Source organism: Melanotaenia boesemani, chromosome 24, assembly GCF_017639745.1.
Source record: "Melanotaenia boesemani isolate fMelBoe1 chromosome 24, fMelBoe1.pri, whole genome shotgun sequence".
Taxonomy (NCBI): domain Eukaryota; kingdom Metazoa; phylum Chordata; class Actinopteri; order Atheriniformes; family Melanotaeniidae; genus Melanotaenia; species Melanotaenia boesemani.
In genome coordinates this window covers 3,426,425-3,451,797 of record NC_055705.1, presented here as the reverse complement: position 1 = coordinate 3,451,797, position 25,373 = coordinate 3,426,425, and the positions used below count along the sequence as shown (strand labels likewise).

At 43.0% G+C, this 25,373-nt stretch overlaps 1 protein-coding gene and 2 non-coding genes across 3 annotated transcripts in view; 2 read left to right on the top strand and 1 right to left on the bottom strand.

Moving 5' to 3' along the window:
* The window catches only part of LOC121635284 (zinc finger protein 665-like), a 645,425-nt gene that overhangs the window by 91,165 nt on the left and 528,887 nt on the right, over positions 1-25,373 (top strand). The gene's annotated exons all lie outside the window — the stretch shown is intronic.
* trnal-caa lies at positions 1,513-1,622 on the top strand. Its single transcript has 2 exons — positions 1,513-1,550; positions 1,577-1,622. It is a non-coding gene; the product is annotated as a tRNA-Leu (tRNA).
* On the bottom strand, positions 23,681-23,790 carry trnal-caa. Its single transcript has 2 exons — positions 23,753-23,790; positions 23,681-23,726 (listed from the first exon to the last, which is right to left on the bottom strand). It is a non-coding gene; the product is annotated as a tRNA-Leu (tRNA).

The following is a 25,373-nucleotide window of genomic DNA, read 5'->3' as shown; positions in this document are numbered from 1 at the left end:
TCCTGGCGGTCGTGGCCTGTGAGCGGCTCCTGGTGCAGACGGCTCCCTGTGATAGTGTTTCCTTACCAGGCTCATCTGTGCTCAACCTCACATTACAGTAGTCTTTTAATATGTGCAAGTATGTGTGTGTGTATGCTTGCTTGTACATACTGGTATGTGAGAGGACGTGGGGAGGGAGGGGGTTGTGTGTGTGTGTGTGTGTGTGTGTGTGTGGTTGGAGGGGGGCATTGTTTTAACCATGGAAAGCACTTTGTGCTGCATTTTTGTATGAAAAGTGCTCTATAAATAAAGACTGATTGATTGATTGATGCACAAGCAGGCTGGATGTCTGCTTGGTCTCCAGCCTCTCATAAAAAAGCTGTAACTTATATAAAGTGTGATTTTGGTCTCTTATATGTCCCTGTAAAGCACAGCCCATAGCCCTTTTAAAGAAGTCTCTTTCATCACTCACAGATCTTCCTGCCACTTACTGGATCTTGGAAAATCCAGTCTGCAGGATGATTAAGACTCACATATAAAAGCTGTAACTTCCCAAACACACAAAATGGCACGTTTTGGACAAAATGCCACATTTTGGACACAAAATTAACATTGCTGGCATTGCAAATGGACAAAATGCCCTTTTGCTGACAGGTAAGGTCTGGAAGCCCCTCCTGAATGGGGTGAATACTACACTTTGTAGACGGGGAGGGCTCATGGACAAAGGGAGAGGATTTGGACAGATTCTTCATCCACCTGGTGTATTTGTGCAGTCCTGCAATTTTAGTAAAAATATAAAAGATTTGTTGTCTCAGTGGTGGTCAGAGGAACACACACTCTTACTTTCCCTGTAGGCTAGAGGGGGGAGGGTTGCTCGCACAAATGCCCCCGGTGTATCTTTACACCCCCTTGGGGAGCCCATGCAGGGAAGGTGAAGTTTGTCCAAAAGCCCTCCCTAGAATCCATGTTCAGGGGTTGCCAATGGACGTCATTTTGTTTCTGTTGCAGTTTTTTGTGGAGGTGTGGGTTCAAATCCCACTTCTGACAACTTCAGTATGTATTGGTGCACATTTAAGATCAAAAAGCTTCTCTCTTCACAGAGTTCCAAGTACACTGAGACCCAAAATGTCATGGAAACAATGAAGCAACAAAAGCTTTTCTAATAGTTGTTTAATGCATCTCAAGACGTTATGTGACAACTGTACTTTTATAGCTGTCATGTTTTACACTTTACTCCTTGTCAGGTTTAGATTAGATTAGATTAGACTTTATTAATCTCACAGTGGAGAAATTCACTTGTTACAGCAGCTCTTGTTATAGAATAAAGTGCAGAAAGCAAACAGAATAAGGTGAACATGCATCACAACAAGAAGGTGCAATATAAATTATTTACAAGAAAAGTCTAAGAAAAGCAAAAAGTATGTAGCATTATAAATATAAAAGAAATATATATATAAATATAAATATATAATTAACAGTGAAGTCAGGAACTTCATAGTAAACTTACCACATGACAAATTAGACTCAATGTGTGTCAGGATGGCCGAGTGGTCTAAGGCGCCAGACTCAAGGGCTGTTACCTTCCTGAAACAGGGATTTCTGGTCTCCAAAAGGAGACGTGGGTTCAAATCCCACTCCTGACAGACTCCCAAGGACATTCACAGTCTTTTAAGATCAAAAACTCAGCAAAGTATGTTCTGCTTAAAACATTCATGGTGTCTTTATTAACTTGTAAAGAAGAAAACAAAAAAATAATTTTAAAAGCCTCTCATCCACTGGTTATTGTTTTTAAAAATGGTGGTTACCACAGAAATTCAGCAAGAAGATCCAGATATCCCACAACACGTGATCCCAAACTGACCAATCACTGCATAGCAAGGGTGCACATCAGGCCTGGAAGAGGTGTGTGTGGAGCCTCTGCGGAGCTACGCTGAGCCTACGGTGGTTACGCAGACATTATATCCACCTATAGCCATGTGAGGCTGTTCAGCAAACCACTCTTAATTATATTTGTGTACATGTCATCCCGTTAGCAGCCTGGCTAGATCAGCTGGTAGACTATGGGAGTCTTAATCTCAGAGTCGTCTGTTTGAGCCCCGTGTTGGACGTTGACATCTTGATCAAAAACTGATACTTGGTCAAGTACCTTCAACAGATGAAGCTATGAGACTGTCTTTACAGCGTAATCACTGGTGTAACAGGAACAGAATGTAGCCAATCAGAGATCGATATGACTGGAGAGTAAGGAAGGATAAAAAGTCCATGTTCACGCTGTCTCCAGTCTGTAATTTCTTTCAGTTCTGGGGCCTCATTTATCAAACTATGCGTAGCAAAGCAAACTACAGGTGGCATCTACAGGGCAAAAAGGAAATGTGCTGCACAAAAACTTTCAGATTTATCAAAGCATGCGTGTGCAATCTTCCATTCATCATTACCTGCCACTTAACCAGAGTCTGGTTGCAGGGGCAGCTGCCTAAGCAGGGAAACCCAGACTTCCCTCTCATCCTCTCATCCGGGGGGGATATCGAGGGGTTCCCAGGCCAGCCGCGAGATGTAGTCTGTCCAGCGTGTCCTGGGTCTTCCCCGGGGCCTCTTTCTGGTGGGATGTGCCCGAGCTACCTCATCTGTTATAGACAAAACAATGATGGCCTTACTATAACAGTGTTGCAGTATGTTCTTGGTCACATCTATTTAAAAGCTGGACCCAAGTGTTAATATAAACAACGACGAATCAGCTTTTCAACGGTTTCTGTGGTGTAGCATCTATCACTGGTAACACCAGCCACCACTGAGTTCGAAACCAGGCAGAAACATTCTGTCCTTCTGAAACTACTTGCTACACACATTCATACACCTCAAATACTCTAAAAGAAATTCTTAAAAAAAAAGGGGCAGATTGAGCCAGAGATCACACCACCGTTCCCTGGTAACAATACCCATCTGTCAGCAAGAAGATGGGCCAACACACAGGTAACGTTTCAGAAGATACGCTGCAAACAAATGTTCAAAAAAAGCAGTTGCTTCATCAAACCCTATCTGACTGTCTCTTCTCCATTCTTCATACATTCAAATACACAGTGCTGATATTAATATGGAAGTACTGGTGATTTTGGGACAATAGAGACTCTCATCAGACATTCTGGACATCCTGCAAACAAAGTACTAAATGTTGTAGTGTACTGAGTATGTGTCATGTCCTGCTCCATATCAGGAGTATCCAGGTGGCAATCTAAAGCATTTTGACTGTGAGAAGACATCTGCACCAGAAAAGCTGTTTGGCAAACTACAGTCTCAACACACTTTCAAGACATTGCCAAGTGTTGTGTGTGTTTTTGTGTCTGAGAAAGGGTTGGGTGGTAAGAGAATATGGCTCAGTTACAAAGACCATTCTGCTTTTGTTACAAGCTGCCAGAGCTTCATTGGAAAAGATTACACCTTCTGTTACGTCCCAGACTTGTCAGCCTGTGTCTGGGTATGGTAATTCGTGTGTATGGTTGCTTGCAGGTGATTGGCCGAGATTTCGTGTGTATGGTTGCTTGCAGGTGATTGGCCGAGATTTCGTCGGGGGCTGCTCCTCTCCTCACCACTGGGATTGGACGGCTACGGATCCGTTCTTCCTCGGCCCCACCCTCCAGAGACTCTCCCTCTATAAGAAGGCTGGAGCTGCCTTCAGTCGGGGCAGTTGTGTGCGAATACAGCACAGCTTGCCATAGGCTTTTGTTTGTACAGGAACAGCACCTGCGTGTGCTTAGTGGAGACTTTTGGTGCCATGTAGTGTTTGGGAATTTTGTTTGACTTGTTGAGTGTGGTTTTGCCTCCAGAATACTTTACCTTTTTGTTTGTCAACCTGTTGCCTACAGACAACTTCCTTTCAGTTGCTAAATAGCCAGTTTGAGGCTTACCTGAGTTTCAGGACACTTTATGTTGTTATTATTTATAACTTCTTGGTCGGGGTTTTGTGACATTTGTTAGAGTGCCTTTTCTTTTTTGTTTGGTATTGTTTGATTATTTATTATTGGCACTCCCACCTAGTTCGTGTATCGCATTTGTTATGTCAATAAATGTCTCTTATTTTAAAAAGCTGGACTCCGACGCACGAGTGGACGCTCGACTAAGAGTCCGACTTGTGAGGTTACAGTTCGAGGCCCAAGAAAAAGAGCAGCAGAGAAAGCTGCAACTCGAGATTAAACGGCTGGAGATTGAGGCAGACAAGGCTGTGCGGTTGCGGCAGCTTGAATTAGACTCTCAGGCCCGAGTCGCTTTGTCACAGGCCTCAGGTGGATCCAGAGGGTCTGTGACTCAAACGTTATCTGGTCCTTGGGATATTACCCGATTTGTTTCATTTGTCCCGGAATTTAGGGAATCTGAAGTGGATTGTTATTTTCCTGCGTTTGAACGCATTGCGCATGCGCTGCAGTGGCCTCGGGATTGTTGGTCCCTGCTCATACAATGCAAGCTGAAAGGAAAAGCTCAGGAAGTGGTGGCGGCTCTTTCACTAAGAGACAGCCAGGATTACAAAACGGTTAAGGCTGCAGTTCTAAAAGCCTATGAGCTTGTTCCCGAAGCTTATCGACAAAGATTCCGCACCTACAAAAAGGAGGCATCTCAAACGTATGTGGAATACGCCCGAGAAAAACGCACTTTGTTTGATAGATGGTGTTCATCTTGTGGGGTTACGTCTCTAGAAGCATTGAAAGAATTAATTCTTCTAGAAGAATTTAAAAAGCAAATACCAGAAAGTCTTATGGTTCATTTGAATGAACAAAAGATAAATGAGTTGTCTGTGGCTGCTGTACTAGCAGATGAATATGTATTAACACATAAAACTGTGTTTCAGACTTTCAAGAATTCATCGGTTAAAAACAAAACTGTTGTTAATACCCAGTACACGGAGACACGAGAATGCTTTTACTGTCGCAAAACTGGACATGTGGTAGCTACCTGCCCGGTTTTGAGACGGAAGAATCAGAACTCTCCTCCTGTAACAAAAGACATTGGATTCGTTACGCAGGATACAGGTAAGGCGAACTTGGTTAACTGCACACCTGACCCCTGCTTTAGTCCTTTTGTGATGCCAGGCGTTGTTTCGTTAAAGGACAACTCACCTGGAGAAGGAGTAAAGGTAAGCATATTACGTGACACGGGCGCTTCTCAAACCGTAGTCTTAGCAGATACTTTGCCATTCTCTGATGATTCCTATGCTGGATACAATATCATTCTACGGGGCATATGGGATGGATATGTTCCCTGTCCAGTGCATTATGTGTACCTAAAAACTGATTTAGGAACAGGAAGATTTCCCATGGCAGTAGTTTCAACATTGCCCGTGAATAACGTGTCTTTACTTCTAGGGAACGATATTGCTGGTGGTAAAGTTGTCCCTGCTCTTGAGGTGTTTGATGGTCCAGACCAAAGCGGTGAGATCAATAAAGACAAGTCAACCTGCATGATGACACGTGCCCAGAAACGTAAGCAGAAAGGTAAGGAAGTTGATTTGAGTGAAAGCTTCCTCGTACCTCAACTCATTGATGGAGAGGTACTGAGGCAACCCGAAGAGGGCGCTGGAGCTCCTGGCGTAAAAGATCAGGAGGCTCCTTGACCCTCCGGGGAACCACAACTTCCTGTCTCCCGTGCACAACTGCGTGTTGCTCAGAAGTTGGATCCTACATTACAGAAGTGCCGTGATAAAGTGGTAGGTGAGCAAAAAGCCTTGTTAACAACTAGCAGTTTCTTCCTTCGTGATGGTGTGCTGATGCGGCAATGGCGCCCTGTTGTAATTCCAGACGCGGATTGGAATATAGTAGCTCAAGTGGTGGTCCCGCTGTCTTTTCGCTCCCATGTGCTAAAGTTAGCCCATGACAGCGACTGGTCAGGACATTTAGGCGTTACCAAAACATATCAACGCATCCTGAATCATTTCTATTGGCCCGGACTGAAAGCTGATGTAGTTAAATACATCCGTGGGTGTCATACATGTCAGGTGGTGGGAAAACCAAATCAAACAGTTCCCCGAGCTCCGTTACATCCGGTACCCGTCATGGCTGAACCCTTCGAACGGCTCATTCTAGATTGTGTTGGACCTTTACCTCGCACCAAATCAGGACACGTGTTTTTGTTGACGTTGATGTGCTCTGCTACGAGATATCCTGAAGCCATTCCTTTGCGGCGGATCACAGCCAAGCCAATAGTTAGTGCGTTGTTGCGGTTTTTTTTCCACATTTGGGCTGCCCAAAATCATACAAACCGACCAGGGAACCAATTTTATGTCACGAATCTTTAACCGGGTTCTTCGTGAATTATCTATTCACCATGTCACATCAAGCCCCTACCACCCAGAATGTCAGGGTGTACTAGAGAGATGGCACCAAACACTAAAAGGCATGCTGAGAAAATACTGTTACCACGAAAAGAAAAACTGGGATGAAGGTATTCCTTTCCTGTTGTTCGCTGCCCGCGAAGCTTCGCAAGAGTCCCTAGGATTTAGTCCCAACGAGCTAGTGTTCGGCCACAATCCTAGAGGACCCCTTCAGATCCTACAAGAGAAACTATTGGATGTACAAGTGACACCAGAGGAAAACTTGTTAGATTACGTTTCGGACTTCCGTGAGCGATTGCTTAAGTCCCGAGCTTTTGCTTTGAAAGCCCTGCAGGAAGCTCAGCAATCAATGAAAACGCGGCATGACCGTAAAGCTAAAGCACGCGAGTTCAAGGAAGGAGATCGTGTATTAGCTTTGCTTCCGGTACCAGGAACGGCGTTAGAAGCTCGATTCGCTGGACCTTTCGTCGTCCAGGAAAAACTAAGTGCCACCGATTATGTTATTGCTACTCCCGGTAGGAAACGTAGAACTCGTGTTTGTCACCTTAACATGCTGAAGGCATACGTGACCCGGGACTGTGATAAAAAGGAACCCGAGGTTCCTGTGAAGGAAGCACCACAGAGCGTTGCTCTTATTGTGAAACCGGTGGAAACAGAAGCGGTAGATGATGGGTTAACAAACATTCATCCGGCTCGGCTGACTGCCCGACTGTCAAACACCGAAATGCTCAGAAGTTTTTCATCCACACTCCAGCATTTGTCAGACTCTCAAAGGAGTGACATAGAAACTCTGGTCTCTAAACATCCACTCTTGTTTAGTGATGTACCTAAACAAACCCATGTCGTAACCCATGACATTGATGTAGGTACCGCTAGCCCAATAAAACAACACCTGTATCGCTGTAATTTGGACAAACGAATACAAATGAGAAATGAAACAGATTACATGCTACGAAATGGTTTTGCGAAGCCCAGTAATAGCCCGTGGAGTTCCCCATGTCTCGTCGAATCCAAACCCGACGGAACACCTCGTTTTATCACCGATTTCCGAAAAGTTAATGCTGTGACAGTCCCCGACGCATATCCTCTACCCCGCATCGAGGATTGCATTGATACCATCGGATCTGCCCGTTATGTTAGCAAACTGGATTTATTAAAAGGGTACTGGCAAGTCCCCCTTACTGATCGTGCATCCACGATCTCTGCTTTTGTTACTCCTGATCGTTTTCTGCAATACACTGTGATGGCGTTTGGCATGAGAAACGCCCCGGCGACATTTCAACGGCTTGTAAACTCACTGTTCGCAGATTTACCTAACTGTACCGCCTATTTAGACGACGTTGTTGTATATACCAACACCTGGGAAAAGCATATGGCTGTCGTACAAACGGTTTTTGGTCGTCTGTTAGAAGCCTCCCTGACTCTGAATTTGGCCAAGTGTGAGTTCGGGAAAGCAACCGTAACGTATTTAGGTCGGCAGGTTGGACAGGGCATGGTGCGTCCTGTCACCGCAAAAATCGCTGCCGTACTTGATTTCCCTGTCCCAGAAACCCGTAAAGCTTTGAGACGTTTCTTGGGAATGACTAGTTATTATCGGACATTTTGTCGGAACTTCGCTACAGTGGTTCACCCCCTGACATCTCTGTTAAGCCCGAAAACGGACTTTTTGTGGAGCCCTGAATGTCAACATGCGTTTGAGAGTGCGAAATCCTTATTGCTGCATGCCCCGGTTCTCGCTGGACCGGACATGACCAAGCCCTTTAAGCTTGAGGTAGATGCCAGTGCTGTAGGGGCCGGCGCCATACTCCTACAGACTGACGACCATGGGATTGATCACCCCATCTCCTACTTCTCGCGTAAATTCCTTCGTCATCAACTGCATTATTCCACCATTGAGAAGGAAACGCTGTCATTACTGTTGGCCCTAGAACACTTTAACGTTTACATCGGATCCAGTTCTGAGCCCACTCAGGTGTTCACGGATCATAACCCTCTAGTGTTCCTCTCCCGCATGTATAATAAGAACCATCGCTTGATGCGCTGGGCCCTCATCGCTCAAGAGTATGACATCAACATTGTACACAAACGGGGTGCAGACAATCAGTTCGCTGATGCCTTGTCCAGACGAGATGAATGATTTGTGTTTTGTGTATGTGTGTTATGAATGTAACTATCGGCTCATCTGAGGTTGGAGCCTCTGTTTTGAGGGTGGGGGTGTTACGTCCCAGACTTGTCAGCCTGTGTCTGGGTATGGTAATTCGTGTGTATGGTTGCTTGCAGGTGATTGGCCGAGATTTCGTGTGTATGGTTGCTTGCAGGTGATTGGCCGAGATTTCGTCGGGGGCTGCTCCTCTCCTCACCACTGGGATTGGACGGCTACGGATCCGTTCTTCCTCGGCCCCACCCTCCAGAGACTCTCCCTCTATAAGAAGGCTGGAGCTGCCTTCAGTCGGGGCAGTTGTGTGCGAATACAGCACAGCTTGCCATAGGCTTTTGTTTGTACAGGAACAGCACCTGCGTGTGCTTAGTGGAGACTTTTGGTGCCATGTAGTGTTTGGGAATTTTGTTTGACTTGTTGAGTGTGGTTTTGCCTCCAGAATACTTTACCTTTTTGTTTGTCAACCTGTTGCCTACAGACAACTTCCTTTCAGTTGCTAAATAGCCAGTTTGAGGCTTACCTGAGTTTCAGGACACTTTATGTTGTTATTATTTATAACTTCTTGGTCGGGGTTTTGTGACATTTGTTAGAGTGCCTTTTCTTTTTTGTTTGGTATTGTTTATTTATTATTGGCACTCCCACCTAGTTCGTGTATCGCATTTGTTATGTCAATAAATGTCTCTTATTTTAAAAAGCTGGACTCCGACGCTAATTGTTACTGACCCCCCCCTTGCCCTTAGACTAGAGAGGGGTCGTAACACCTTCTATACTTTGTTCCACCTTTATGGTGCCATAACTCTCTGTGATGTCACTGTTTGATATGTGTGTGTTCTTTATGCCACCTTTATGATGTCATATTCCTCTGTGATGTCACTGTTTGATCTGTATATGGGCTTTGTGCCACCTTTAACCTTTATGATGCCATAATCCTCTTTGATAAAACTGTTTGGTTTGTGTATATTCTTTGTGTAACATTTATAATGTCATATTCCACTTTGATTTCACTGTTTGGTCTGTGTATGTTATTAGAGCCACATTCATGATGTCATATTTCTCTTTGATGTCCCTGTTTGACCTTTTTTTTTTTCAAATGGGCTTCAAACCTCAGAAATTAGTTGAAAAAACCCAAACAAATTTCGAGAACCTTTTTAACATTGTATATGCTGTTTGTGCAACCTTTATGATGTCATAATCCTCTGTTTTGTTGTTTATTTTCTGTGGTGTAATGGCTATCACATTCACCTAACATAAAAATTCTACATCCTGCAAACAAAGCATTAAATCTTCTGGTGTATTGTTCACCATGTCCTGCTCCGTGTGACGAGTATCCAGGTGATAAACTCCGGTCTTCTGCATGTCAGAGAGAGATACTGGCGACTATACTAACGAGGAATGCTGCATAGCTCCAAAAGCTTCATAACTGCTACCAAAGATAAACTATACAATTTGGTAGAATATTGTCATCCCAGGCGGCTCCTGCATCCCAGGATCCCAGGCAGCATCGATGACGTAGGCTTCAGCTGCATTTTTGCCCGGTCTGCCACACTAGGACCAACAGGAAGCTGAAAGCCACAGGCCAACTATTTATACATAGTTCTGATTGAGTGTTTTAAAATTATTATTAATTTTCTATGTAAAAGCAAAATTTCTCATAGTTAAGAGTAACATTGAACAGCACAACAGTATTACTGAATAGCTGTTAATAGTTTTAATTATTGTTTAACAGTATTTATTGAAAAACAATTCTCTTTTAAACTAGAAAACAATGTTTGTTTTTGTTCTTAATGACATTGTAAATTAAACAGTGAGTTTTAAATGATTACTGTCTTCATTATGATGAAAATATGTAAATTAACTCAAAACTGGTAAGAAAGACCCACATTGTGACATTAAACTAAATTAAATTCCCTGATGAGGAATAATCTAGTGAACATATTAATCTATAAATATATATATGTGTGTGTGAGTGTGTGTGTGTGTGTGTGTGTGTGAGGGATGTATTCCACTCCATTAAAAGGGTCTTTAATAGGTTAATAAATTCTGAAATAGGAGGTCAGCCATCCATATCCTGCTATGACTCGCTGGCTCTGCATCTCTTCTGATTCCTGGAGAGAAGAGAGAGAAATAGAAAGTGAATTTACTATTGTAATATATTAGAACTAAAAGCAGAGCTATGTTATTGAAATATTGTTAATAGTCTTTACTTACAATTACAGACACGTGTCCATAAAAGTATCCCTCCATACGAGGAAATATCATGTCTATTTCTTAACACGATGGACGCCATGTCACGTGATCTTCCATGCCGTCCACAATGACCCGTCGTGGGTTTGCGTCCCGGTTAAAACATTCCCATTTGTGTTTAAGGCACTAAATACACATTCATTACACAGAGATTTGCATTGATTGTCTCTATTTTCCTTTCTTTCTCTCTTTTCTCCTCCCAACATACCTGGCCGAATGTTCCCCAGCTTGAACGCAGCACCTTGGACCGCTCGGCCATTCTGACAAAAACTAGGGATGTTGCTTGGTTTTATGGGCAGATCACTGTTAAGACATCGACAGCAACACTGATATAACCAACAGCAGCCCACAGCTCTGACTGTTTCTCGTAATTCTGATAATGGCCTCCAGGCCCACAAGTGACAGCAAATGCTCATGTTTATTATGCAGCATCTTGCATAGGACCCACGCTAATCTATAAATTACACTGCACATCCCCTTAGAAAAAACACCTCAGGTTTACCTTCTGACAAACTAACAAAAACCCCTAAAATCCTGCTGCTTTCAGCTTCACAACATTTCTAGAAAGTGAGTCATGGTTCATCATGATGAAAAACTGCAGCCTCCTGCAGGTCTTACCACACATGGCCACTAGATGACAGTGTTATACTACATATGTAACACCTGTTCTTTACAGTTTTTCTCAGTCGCTTTGGTGCATTTCTCACATCAGACTTTACATTCTCATAACTATTAGTTCAAACTCCACAACAATTAGTCATGTGTGCACATCAGCGTAGCATTTCTCATTGCATTGATCACATTGCAAATGCTTGTGGACATGAAGAATTTGCTTCCATACAATTCTCTGCTATTTTATAACATTATCATTTGCTTTGGTCATATCAGTCAAAATTAACTATACTTACAACTGCAGAATAGTCAGTCTCCATAAAATGAATAGTCATGCTGGAGTCATTACTTACAAAAATGTTGATCAATGTTGTCAAAATCTGTCAAGCAGACACATTTCTTTGTAGTACTTTCCTGGAATGTTTCCAGAATTGAACAACTGCGTTCAGATGACCCTCAGCTTTCACTAAATCCAGTAGAGGAGTTTCTCTCTGCCCAGAGGTGGAAGGTGTACGACCAGCGTCTACATACAAACGGCTGTCCAAGTAGCCATGGATGCAGGATACAATGAGGTCACAGCAGAGTCCTGCAGACTTTTGCCACTTGAGGAGATATTTTCCTTGCTGCTTCGCAAGGGAAGATATCCAATGTGACGTTGATAAAAATATGTGAACAGACAGACAGGAACGTCTTGATGCACAGGAGTGATTTAGTATGTCCAGTAACATACATACATTATAACATACGCTGCATAATGCTGTGAACAAATTACTGTAAGCTGACAAACATTGTAAGAAGTAAAAATGTTCTAAAAATGTATTCTGTGTCATGTATTCAGTTACACTACTAACAACAGAAACGTGTAACTTTACCATAGTGTTTAAATGGCTGTACATCTAGTGTGTAGTGCTGTTTGGGCATTTTCAGCTAGTGTCTCTGAGATCTGACTTTTTTGTAATCAAAAACACTTACAGATTACTCTGTCATGATGAAAACACAACTAAGCCATTAGAGTATCTAGTTTCTACTCAATGGTGACAGGACTTTTTATTTTGATGGCTCTGATAGTTTCATTGACATAAATATTTACTTTTGAGGAATGAACTATCTATTTTTAGCAAGTGACACGCTTTTGCAGGTTATCCACAAGCTTCTGCAGTTTGCACTAATTGTTTAAAGAAACGCACTAACTGCTATGCAAATGTAAAGTCTGGTGTGAGAAATGCACCAAAGCGACTGAGGAAAAACTGCAATCTCCACCCAGTGGTGGGTCGTGCATATCACACCTAGGCCTTCAATACCGTGTCACTTAGTCCAGCCTACATTTATGCACCTCATAATAACATCAATATGACACCATGGCTCGAGAATACATACGGAAGCACACTTTTTAAGCCTATTCATAACAGCAGTGGCAGTAGTACTACACTTAACTGCTCAGTCGATCAGCGGGATGCTAATTTCAAGCTCAACTGCACCGGAGACGTCTGATATTTACAGTGTGTGTGTTGTGCGCAGTGTTTACAAGGCACACAGCGCTGTCCATGGTGCTACTCGATCTACATGCACGTATGGAAATAGGCAGAGGCCCATGGCAAATTTGTGTCCAGGGCCCTTGGTGATGATAGTCTATGTTTTCAACCAATAAGCACACATTCACAATTAAGAGCGGGAAACTAAGATCACGGATATTGTCAAAACTCCAAAATAAAAAACAATTTTAAGAGATAAAATAAAATAAAACGCTTGCACTCACCAATGCAGATCTCCTCCACAGACCCTGCTTATTTGAAAATGAAATCCATCCTCCTTTCCTTTCTCAAGAAGACTTCAATGGCTCTGTTGTACAGTTTATCTGTGCATTTCAGTTCCATTAATAAGTCCTTTTCTATGGACATGGAGGCTAACACTGAAAGCCGTGTCTGCCCGGTCGTATTTCTGGCATAAGTTTTAATGCGCTTTAATGCCGAGAATGACCGCTCTGTTCTGTTTTAAGTCGGGGAAGATCAAACAGTACACCGTGGCTCAGTCTTAAGCTGGAGAAGGCCGTTTGGGGGAATTTTTTCCTGTATGTCTGAAAGTGCTTCGTATATCTTACAGAATCTGCCCCTCGCTCGCTCAACCGTGTCACAAAACTCCTTCACCCTTGCCATGCAGAACTGTACATCCAGCGATTTTTTCTGCAGTACTCCAAAAAGCACATCAGCATACTCAAATATTCCGCTGAATGTGTTGAGCAAAAAACAAAACTCAAAATCATCCAGACGTGCAATAAATCCATCTGTACAAAGTACAGTGTCCTGATCATACTCATCATGGTGTTCCAATATGTGATCAAACAACTCCTTTAGCACAGCTCTCTTCTCATAGACCGTATTCACCAAACGTGATGTGTATTGCCACCTCGTCGGCGCGACGTGAGGAAGACGCCGCTTACACAAGTCATCCCGTAGTTAAGTGCGCTTTGGAGATCTGGAGAAGAATGCAGCGAGGCCGTTCAGGTTGGCAAAAAAGACCTTTCACTCTTTCAGCTTTGAGGCCCCTTGAGTCAGTACTAGATTAAGACGATGTGCATAACAGTGAATGAATGAGGCCATAGGTACCTTCTCCTTTACTTTAGCCGCCACCCCATTGAGTCCAGAGGCCATTACCGCTGCGCCATCGTAACACTGTGCCACAACTTTGTCCAGAGAACATTCATATTCCTCAAAGAAATGAAAAATAAGAGCGGCAAGGTCATCAGCTCGCCTGCCACTGGTCACATCCACAAACTTGACAAAACGCTCCTTGACACCTGTGGCCATCACATAGCGCAGGACAAGTGAGAGCTGTGCCATGTTAGCCACGTCTGTGGTTTTGTCCACCATGACAGCAACAAAGGGGCTCTCTTGATGTCCATTTTGATCTCCTCTGTCATCACTTCAGGAGTAGCATGAATTAGGTCATTTTGTATTTTTCCTGATGTCCCAGTAAACTATGTGAAGTTGCTTGATGCAAGTTCTTGGAGTTTTCAAGAAGGAGGGTTCTTCCAACAGAAATGTATAACTATTGTTTTTCCTCTTGAATCCCCAGAGTCTCTTTTTTTGTTTCAAATATGGCAATTACCACACAAACTTAGCAAGAAAATCATAAAAGTCATAAAAGTGGCACAAACAATATGCACAGTTCAAACATTGACATCAAAGAATGAATATGACATAACAAAGGTGGTACAAAAACCATACCCAGATCAAAGAGTGACATCACAGAGGAATATGATGTCATAAAAGTAGCACAAACAACATACGCAGATCAAAGACTGACATCAAACATAAAATATGACATCACAAAGGTGGCAACAACAGCATAAAAAGATCAAACATTGACATTACAGAGGTATATGATGTCCTAAAAGTAGCACAAATGACAAACACTGATCAAACAGTGACATCACAGAGGAATATGATGTAATCGAAGTGGCATAAACCATATAAACAGATCAAACGCTGAAATCAAGTTATATGACATCACAAATATGGCACAGACAGCATAAACACATCAAAGAGTGACATCACAGAGGAATAAGGCATCACAAATTTGGTACAAACAACATACATAGATCAAAGAGTGACATCACAGAGAACATGATGTCATAAAAGTAGCACAATCAACTAGAGCTGGTTCTGCTACTAAGCAGATTAAGTGACCACTTAGGGCCCCGCACCACTAGGGGCCCCCTACTGAAGAAGGTTGTTTCATGGTTTATGGGCTTGGTTATGAAGAGGAATTATCCATCTAGATCAGAAAAAAATGTACAAAAAGAAGGCTAATGAAGCAGCTGTGCAACCAGGACAAAACAGAAGTTTTATTGATTGGACCTGAAGCTGAGAGAGAGAAACTGGAGGCCAAACTGAAAACATTAGCACTCAACCATTTTAATCAAGTAAAAAACCTGGGAGTGATTTTAGACCCAGATCTCAGTTTTGAGCCCCATATTAAAAACATAACAAAGACTGCTTTTTATCACCTAAAGAACATCTCCCGCATCAGGCCGTTTCTCTCTCGAGCCAGTGCAGAGACACTGATTCATGCTTTTATCACATCAAGATTAGATTACTGCAATGCTCTTCTTTCTGGTCTTCCAAAGAAGTACCTGAACCAGCTGCAGCTTGTACAGAACGCAGCTGCACGTCTGTTGACAAAGACCAGAAAGAGGGCCCACATTACACCAATTTTAAAGTCTCTGCACTGGCTCCCCGTCAGCTTCAGAATTGATTTTAAGATTCTTTTATTGGTTTTTAAGTCTCTTAATGGTCTTAGCCCACCTTATTTATCTGATTTGCTTTTATCTTATGAGCCCACTAGACCCCTCAGGTCCTCTGGTACTGGCCTTTGAACTGTTCCCAGAGTAAAAACAAAAACCCACGGCGAGTCCTCCTTTTATTTCTACGGCCCTCGTATGTGGAACTGCCTGCCTGAGGACGTGAGGGGAGCACCTAGTGTGGATATTTTTAAAAACAGACTCAAGACCCACCTTTTTAGTTTAGCATTTTAATCATTACTTTTATTATTACTATTGTATTTATTCATTTCTTTCTTAACACACAGACTGTATTCAGCTTCTATTTATTTATCATTTATGTATTTGTTTTATCATTCTGATTCTCTTAATCTTGCTGCTATTGGGTTGGGGTTCTGGGGGTTTTTACTATCTGTAAAGCACCTTGAGTTGCTATTTGTATGTATGAAAGGTGCTATATAAATAAAGTTTGATTTGATTTGATTTGATTTGCAACGACAAGGTAATTTCTTTTGCAGTTATACTGTAAAGTAAGGTATTAGTCCGGTGATGAAGAACAAATAGATAGATTAGACATGGGACAGCACTTTTTGATTTAGCAGCAGGTGCTAACAGGTTTACCAGCTGGTTGGGTACGGTTAGCCAGCAGTTGTAGGTAGCGGTAGGGCTGCCAACCATCCCGTAAAATACGGGATTCCTTATTTGACAATTAAACATCTCCTCCCAACAAATTGTTTGTGCGTGTGTTGCGTTTATGGTTGCCTAGAGACAGACACCACATACCAGCGCATCTCAAAACACCTGCACCTTTTTAAAAATGTCCTCCGCACCTGATATTTCTCAAAAACTAAAATATTTCCATCCTTAGGTGGACAGCGTCAGTGGAGATGTTTACAAGACAAATTGTAAAATGTGTCGGCGCATGTTTTCAGTGGCGTGCGGTGGGCTGTCTGACATCAGACATCATGCATCAGGAGAACAACACAGAAGACTAGAGCTCAGTGTCCCAGTTCTTCATCCCTGAATCATTTCCTGAGACTGATCTGGTGTCAGACATAATGTCATGATTGATCCATGAATTTAGAAGTTTTTAAAGTGGAATGGATGATCATTTATTTAATGAACAATAATATGAGCCATTATAACTATTATATATATGTCCATTTAAAGAAAAAGTCAGACTAATGGATTAACAGTTAATAAATGTTGTTCAGAGAAAACATTGTTTAAAAAAAATATAACTAAATTTTAACTTTAAAAGTTATATTAAGTTCTCAGTGTATTTAGTTTATATTTTAAAAAATTCGTTGTTGCACACTCCACACAAACAGATCTCCTTTAGTTGTTGGTACTACTGCCGTGTGGTAGATTATACAGTATCTCTTAAACTAAGTTAAGTGCAGTAACTAAGTTGTGTCCATAAAGTATTTTGTTATGTATTATTTTCCTCTTCTATGTTAAATAGGGATTCATGTTGTGGGAGAGAGTGAAGGGTGCTTAAGGGTGGGTGAGTGGGTTCGGCCGGAGAGCCCGGGGTCGCTGTGCTGGTAGGATGGCCGGTGGCCGGCAGGAGGCCAGGGTGGATGGAGGAGGTCCTGCAAGGTGCAGCTGGTTGGAGGTGAAAGACTGGCATAAAAAAAATCTGTAACTTTTTGGAGAAAGATTAGGGCTTCTGGACAAAGTTAACATTACAGCCACTGTAAATGGACTAAATGACACGTTGCAGACAGTTAAGGGCCAGGAGCCCCCTCTCTCCACAGGGTGAATGTCACAAAATGGTGCTTGATAGCCACACATCATCTGATAGTTCATGGTGATCCTCATTCCTTGTTTATCTGTCAAAATCTTTATTTCAGGCAGCAGGGCAACAAAACACAAGAGCACTTTGCTGTGACTCAACAATTGAACATCAGCATGGAGAAGTAGACCTCCATACGCAGAATAAACAATATTCTACTAAATTGTATAGTTTATCTTTGGTAGCAGTTATGAAGCTTTTGGAGCTATGCAGCATTCCTCGTTAGTATAGTCACCAGTATCTCTCTCTGACATGCAGAAGACCGGGGTTTGTCACCTGGATACTCCTCACACGGAGCAGGACATGGTGAACAATACCACTGAATAAGATTTAGTGCTTTGTTTGCAGGATGTAGAACGCCTGATGAGAATCTCTATTGTCCCAAGATTCAAGAGAGATTCAAGATTCAAAGATTTATTGTCATTATACACAGTGCAAACACAGGTACAACGAAATTTGTTTCAGTACAACCTGTCCAAGACTAGACAGCAACAACATGTAGACACAACAGGAAACAGGCATACTGAGGCAGCAGCCGCTGGGGCAGCGCGCCTATGTATTAGAGTAGATAAAGAAGGAAAAAAATAACATTGGGGGAATAAGATGTGGCTGGGGAGAAAAAAAAAAGGCATCACCGCACTGGGCCTAAGGGCCCAGTGTTGAGATACAAAAAAAAACCTCCTCGGTACATAAAAGCACATAACTCAGACATTCACAACATCAGAAACATGTGGCAGGGTGGGAAAGGGGTCTCCCATCACAGCAAGTGCGGACGCAGCTGGAGCGCATCCAGTCGACCCGCCGCCCGGGAGTGGAGGGAGGGGGGGAAGGAACGTCCAAGGCAGTGGGTCATCGGGGGAGGTGTATCTGTAGTGGTGTATGTGAGTGTGGTGCGTGTGTGTCAGCAGTAAGTGAGCATTTGAACTTTCTCCTAGTTCTCCATCTCCAGTCTCTGCCACCTGATGATAGTGGGGCGTCCTTGGGAGCTGATCCAGGAAAAAGTCCATCGCCCATGAGGAGGGTGGGGGGAGGTGGGGGGCTGAGCATCCGTCAACAAGACATTCCAGGAGAACTTTGTAGCCAGCCATCCAAGGCCAGTGAAGGGAGCCGAATTGATAACAGCATTTGTTTTGGTTTCAGGCCAGAGCTGTTTGTCTGCCTTGAGTCTCTCAGTGGTCCCTCACTGGCGACTCCAATCATCCAAATTTGGGTCAATTTCCATTTCCATCCAGCCGAGCCGACAACTTCTCCCAGTTGGTGTCCCCCTTACGTACAAGCTCCGAAATCGCAACCAGCTTGCCATCCTGGGCCTCCAGTTTACGATTCAGTTCCTGCAACGTCAAAGTCTGATTGTTCATAGCTCGACACACACCTGCACAGAAATCCGGCAGCTTGCCAGTGACCGCCGACAGTGTCCGAATTTTGCGATATGCCAGGAAACCGCCCGCTCCAAACAGCAGAAACCCAGTTATCATGAATCCGAATGTATAGATATCTTCAGCGTCCTCGACAGACAAGATCGACAGACACATGACTTTCCACACTCCCCAGGAATCCATCACATATCCAGCCGAAAACGTTCCGCCAGGACAAGCAGGCTCCCCTACGCCTGTTTTCCGGTTCGAATAAATTTGGTCGATTGCATTTAGGGACCAGCTGATCAAATCCATGGTTCTAGATTTTGTTTTCAGAAAGAAATGCAGAGAGAGACTCAGAGATGACAGGACAAAGTAGCAGGACAGAGTGGGGAGGAGGGAGAGAGAGAAAAAAGCGTCTGCCTTCGTCGAGAGCCGGAAGAGAAAAAAGATGACCAGTTCTTCCATATTAATATCCGCACTGTTTATTTGACTGTATGAATAGCGGGGAAGAGACAGTCAGACAGAGTATGATGAAGCATTTGTTCTTGGCTTGCTGAATATATTTTGAAACATTACCTGTCCTGTTGTGTCTCTGAAAGATGGGTGTCATTGCCTTGGAGTTGGTGGTGTGGGTTTTGGCCTTATTCTGCACATTTTTAGAAATGTACAGTTCATTGCTGAATTGCATGTTTGTAGCAGAGTGTTTCAGTGTTAACAGTCTTCATAAAAGGAATGTTACTGGCTGGTTCAAAACCAGGTGGAAACATGCATTTCACCTGAAACATACTTTTGTGATAGCCATTACACCACAGAAAATAAACAACGAAACAGAGGATTATGACATCATAAAGGTTGCACAAACAGCATATGCAATGTTAAAAAGGTTCTCGAAATTTGTTTGGGTTTTTTCAACTAATTTCTGAGGTTTGAAGCTCATTTGAAAAAAAAAAAAGGTCAAACAGGGACATCAAGACAATATGACATCATAAATGTGGCTCTAATAACATACACAGACCAAACAGTGAAATCAAAGTGGAATATGACATTATAAATGTTACACAAAGAATATACACAAACCAAACAGTTTTATCAAAGAGGATTATGGCATCATAAAGGTTAAAGGTGGCACAAAGCCCATATACAGATCAAGCATTGACATCACAGAGGAATATGACATCATAAAGGTGGCATAAAGAACACACAAACATCAAACAGTGACATCACAGAGAGTTATGGTACCATAAAGGTGGCACAAAGTATAGAAGGTGTAATCTTTTCCAATGAAGCTCTGGCAGCTTGTAACAAAAGCAGAATGGTCTTTTTAACTGAGCCATATTCTCTTACCACCCAACTCTTTCTCAGACACAAAAACACACACAACACTTGGCAATGTCTTGAAAGTGTGTTGAGACTGTAGTTTGCCAAACAGCTTTTCTGGTGCAGATGTCTTCTCACAGTCAAAATGCTTTAGATTGCCACCTGGATACTCCTGATATGGAGCAGGACATGACACATACTCAGTACACTACAACATTTAGTACTTTGTTTGCAGGATGTCTAGAATGTCTGATGAGAGTCTCTATTGTCCCAAAATCACCAGTACTTCCATATTAATATCAGCACTGTGTGTTTGAATGCATGAAGAATGGAGAAGAGACAGTCAGATAGGGTTTGATGAAGCAACTGCTTTTTTTGAACATTTGTTTGCAGCGTATCTTCTGAAACGTTACCTGTGTGTTGGCCCATCTTCTTGCTGACAGATGGGTATTGTTACCAGGGAACGGTGGTGTGATCTCTGGCTCAATCTGCCCTTTTTTTAAGAATTTCTTTTAGAGTATTTGAGGTGTATGAATGTGTGTAGCAAGTAGTTTCAGAAGGACAGAATGTTTCTGCCTGGTTTCGAACTCAGTGGTGGCTGGTGTTACCAGTGATAGATGCTACACCACAGAAACCGTTGAAAAGCTGATTCGTCGTTGTTTATATTAACACTTGGGTCCAGCTTTTAAATGAATGAATGAAATGAAATGAAATGAATGAATGAAATGAAAAATACTTTATTAATCCCAAAGGGAAATTCAATATTGTAGTAGTAGTAATTTTTTTTTTTTTTTTTTTTTTTTTTTTTAAACAATCACATTAATTAATTAAGGGCTTTGTTCTTCAGCCTGATAGCTGCTGGAAGGAAGGATCTTCTGTATCTCTCTGTCTTGCATCGGACTTGAACAAGCCTCCCACTGAACACACTCTGTTGTTTCGTCACGGCGTTGTGTAGAGGGTGTGAAGGATCTTCCATTATCTTCGTCAGCTTGTACAGAATTCTTTTTTCGATGATCAACTCCAGCGGCTCCAGAGTTACTCCAAGCACAGAACCAGCTTTCTTGATCAGTTTGTTAATTCTTTTCAAGTCTCTGGTTCTGATGCCGCTGCCCCAGCAGATTGCTGCAAAGCTGATTGCACTTTCAACAACAGACCTGTAGAACATTTGCAACATTTTGGTGCAGACGTTAAAAGATCTCAGCTTCCTTAAGAAGTAGAGTCTGCTCTGACCTTTCTTGTAAATGTACTCAGTGTTGCTTTTCCACTCAAGTCTGTTGTCCAGCTGAACTCCAAGGTACTTGTATTCCTCCACCACCTCCACCTCCTCTCCCATGATGGAAACACTTCTATGTGTGTTCTTGTTCCTCCTGAAGTCAACAATCATCTCCTTTGTTTTCTTGGTATTCAAGATGAGATGATTGTCACCGCACCATTTCACAAACTGACCGACCAGTTCTCTGTACTCTGCTTCTTGTCCATCACTGATACACCCAACAACTGCTGAGTCATCAGAGTATTTCTGCAGATGACAGAACTCAGAGTTGTACTGGAAGTCTGAGGTGTACAGCGTGAATAGAAATGGTGAAAGTACAGTCCCTTGTGGTGTTCCAGTGCAGCTGACCACCATCTCAGACACACAACCTTTCAGTCTCACAAACTGTGGTCTGTTTGTGAGGTATTCGTAAATCCAGGTGGTTGTGGAGGGATCCACCTGGAATTTCTGCAGCTTCTCACACAGCAGAGCAGGCTGAATCGTATTAAAAGCACTTGAGAAATCAAAGAACATGACCCTCAAAGTGCTGCCTGACTGGTCCAGATGAGAGTGGGCTCTCTGAAGCAGGTATATGATGGCATCTTCAACCCCAAGCCCATTACGGTATGCAAACTGTAATGGGTCCTGAAAGGTGTTCACCTGCTTGCTGAGGTGAGCCAGTAAGAGTCTCTCCAGGACTTTCATGACGTGAGATGTCAGGGCGACTGGTCTGTAGTCTTTTGGTTCAGCTGGTTGTGGTTTTTTAGGCACTGGAACAAGGCAGGATGTTTTCCACAGCACCGGGATTCTTCTCTGGCTCAGGCTGGTGTTGAACAGGTGCTGGAGAATCGGACATAGCTGTTTTGAGCAGGTCTTGAGAACTCTGGGACTGACACCATCTGGACCTGCAGCCTTGTTCTGGTTCAGTTTCACCAGTTGTTGCATGACTTGGTTACAGGAGACAGACAGAGTGGAGGTGGAGGCAGAGGAGGTTTCAGGAAGTCCTGATGTGGAGGGAGATGAGGTTGTGTCCAGGTCCTTGACTGAGCTGCAGGGTGACAGAGTGGAGGTGTGACAGGAAAGCTGTGGGCTCATGGAGGGTGTGTGGCTAGTTGGGGTTGAAGCAGGAGGTGAGCTAAACCTATTGAAGAACATGTTCAGTTCATTCGCTCTGTCCAGACCTCCATCAATCTGATCCTCCTTTATCCTGAAGCCAGTGATCTTCTTCATTCCTGACCACACATCCCTCACATTGTTTTTCTGAAGCTTACTTTCCAACTTCTTCCTGTAGTCCTCCTTGCACTTCTTCATTTGTGTTAAATAGATGTGACCAAGAACATACTGCAGCACCGTTATAGTAAGGCCATCATTGTTTTGTCTATAACAGATGAGGTAGCTCGGGCACGTCCCACCAGAAAGAGGCCCCGGGGAAGACCCAGGACACGCTGGACAGACTACATCTCGCGGCTGGCCTGGGAACCCCTCGATATCCCCCCCGGATGAGAGGATGAGAGGGAAGTCTGGGTTTCCCTGCTTAGGCAGCTGCCCTGCAACCAGACTCTGGTTAAGTGGCAGGTAATGATGAATGGAAGATTGCACACGCATGCTTTGATAAATCTGAAAGTTTTTGTGCAGCACATTTCCTTTTTGCCCTGTAGATGCCACCTGTAGTTTGCTTTGCTACGCATAGTTTGATAAATGAGGCCCCAGAACTGAAAGAAATTACAGACTGGAGACAGCGTGAACATGGACTTTTTATCCTTCCTTACTCTCCAGTCATATCGATCTCTGATTGGCTACATTCTGTTCCTGTTACACCAGTGATTACGCTGTAAAGACAGTCTCATAGCTTCATCTGTTGAAGGTACCTGACCAAGTATCAGTTTTTGATCAAGATGTCAACGTCCAACACGGGGCTCAAACAGACGACTCTGAGATTAAGACTCCCATAGTCTACCAGCTGATCTAGCCAGGCTGCTAACGGGATGACATGTACACAAATATAATTAAGAGTGGTTTGCTGAACAGCCTCACATGGCTATAGGTGGATATAATGTCTGCGTAACCACCGTAGGCTCAGCGTAGCTCCGCAGAGGCTCCACACACACCTCTTCCAGGCCTGATGTGCACCCTTGCTATGCAGTGATTGGTCAGTTTGGGATCACGTGTTGTGGGATATCTGGATCTTCTTGCTGAATTTCTGTGGTAACCACCATTTTTAAAAACAATAACCAGTGGATGAGAGGCTTTTAAAATTATTTTTTTGTTTTCTTCTTTACAAGTTAGAAAAGACACCATGAATGTTTTAAGCAGAACATACTTTGCTGAGTTTTTGATCTTAAAAGACTGAGAATGTCCTTGGGAGTCTGTCAGGAGTGGGATTTGAACCCACATCTCCTTTTGGAGACCAGAAATCCCTGTTTCAGGAAGGTAACAGCCCTTGAGTCTGGCGCCTTAGACCACTCGGCCATCCTGACACACATTGAGTCTAATTTGTCATGTGGTAAGTTTACTATGAAGTTCCTGACTTCACTGTTAATTATATATTTATATATATTTATATATATATTTCTTTTATATTTAGAATGCTACATACTTTTTGCTTTTCTTAGACTTTTCTTGTAAATAATTTATATTGCACCTTCTTGTTGTGATGCATGTTCACCTTATTCTGTCTGCTTTCTGCACTTTATTCTATAACAAGAGCTGCTGTAACAAGTGAAGTTCTCCACTGTGAGATTAATAAAGTCTAATCTAATCTAATCTAAACCTGACAAGGAGTAAAGTGTAAAACATGACAGCTATAAAAGTACAGTTGTCACAGAACGTCTTGAGATGCATTAAACAACTATTAGAAAAGCTTTTGTTACTTCATTGTTTCCATGACATTTTGGGTCTCAGTGTACTTGGAACTCTGTGAAGAGAGAAGCTTTTTGATCTTAAATGTGCACCAATACATACTGAAGTTGTCAGAAGTGGGATTTGAACCCACACCTCCACAAAAGACTGCAACAGAAACAAAAAGACGTCCATTGGCAACCCCTGAACATGGATTCTAGGGAGGGCTTTTGGACAAACTTCACCTTCCCTGCATGGGCTCCCCAAGGGGGTGTAAAGATACACCGGGGGCATTTGTGTGAGCATCCCTCCCCCCTCTAGCCTACAGGGAAAGTAAGAGTGTGTGTACCTCTGACCACCACTGAGACAACAAATCTTTTATATTTATACTAAAATTGCAGGACTGCACAAATACACCAGGTGGATGAAGAATCTGTCCAAATCCTCTCCCTTTGTCCATGAGCCCTCCCCGTCTACAAAGTGTAGCATTCACCCCATTCAGGAGGGGCTTCCAGCCCTTACCTGTCAGCAAAAGGACATTTAGTCCATTTGCAATGCCAGCAATGTTAATTTTGTGTCCAAAACGTGGCATTTTGTCCAAAAAGTGTCATTTTGTGTGTTTGGGAAGTTACAGCTTTTATATGTGAGTCTTAATCATCCTGCAGACTGGATTTTCCAAGATCCAGTAAGTGGCAGGAAGATCTGTGTGTGATGAAAGAGACTTCTTTAAAAGGGCTATGGGCTGCGCTTTACAGGGACATATAAGAGACCAAAATCACACTTTATATAAGTTACAGCTTTTTTATGAGAGGCTGGAGACCAAGCAGACATCCAGCCTGCTTGTGCATCAATCAATCAATCAATCTTTATTTATAGAGCACTTTTCATACAAAAATGCAGCACAAAGTGCTTTTCATGGTTAAAACAATGCCCCCTTCCAACCACACACACACACACACACAACCCCCTCCCTCCCCACGTCCTCTCACATACCAGTATGTACAAGCAAGCATACACACACACATACTTGCACATATTAAAAGACTACTGTAATGTGAGGTTGAGCACAGATGAGCCAGGTAAGGAAACACTATCACAGGGAGCCGTCTGCACCAGGAGCCGCTCACAGGCCACGACCGCCAGGACACCGACCCAGGACACCGACCCAGGACATCGACCCAGGGCACCGACCCAGGACACCGACCCAGGACACCGACCCAGG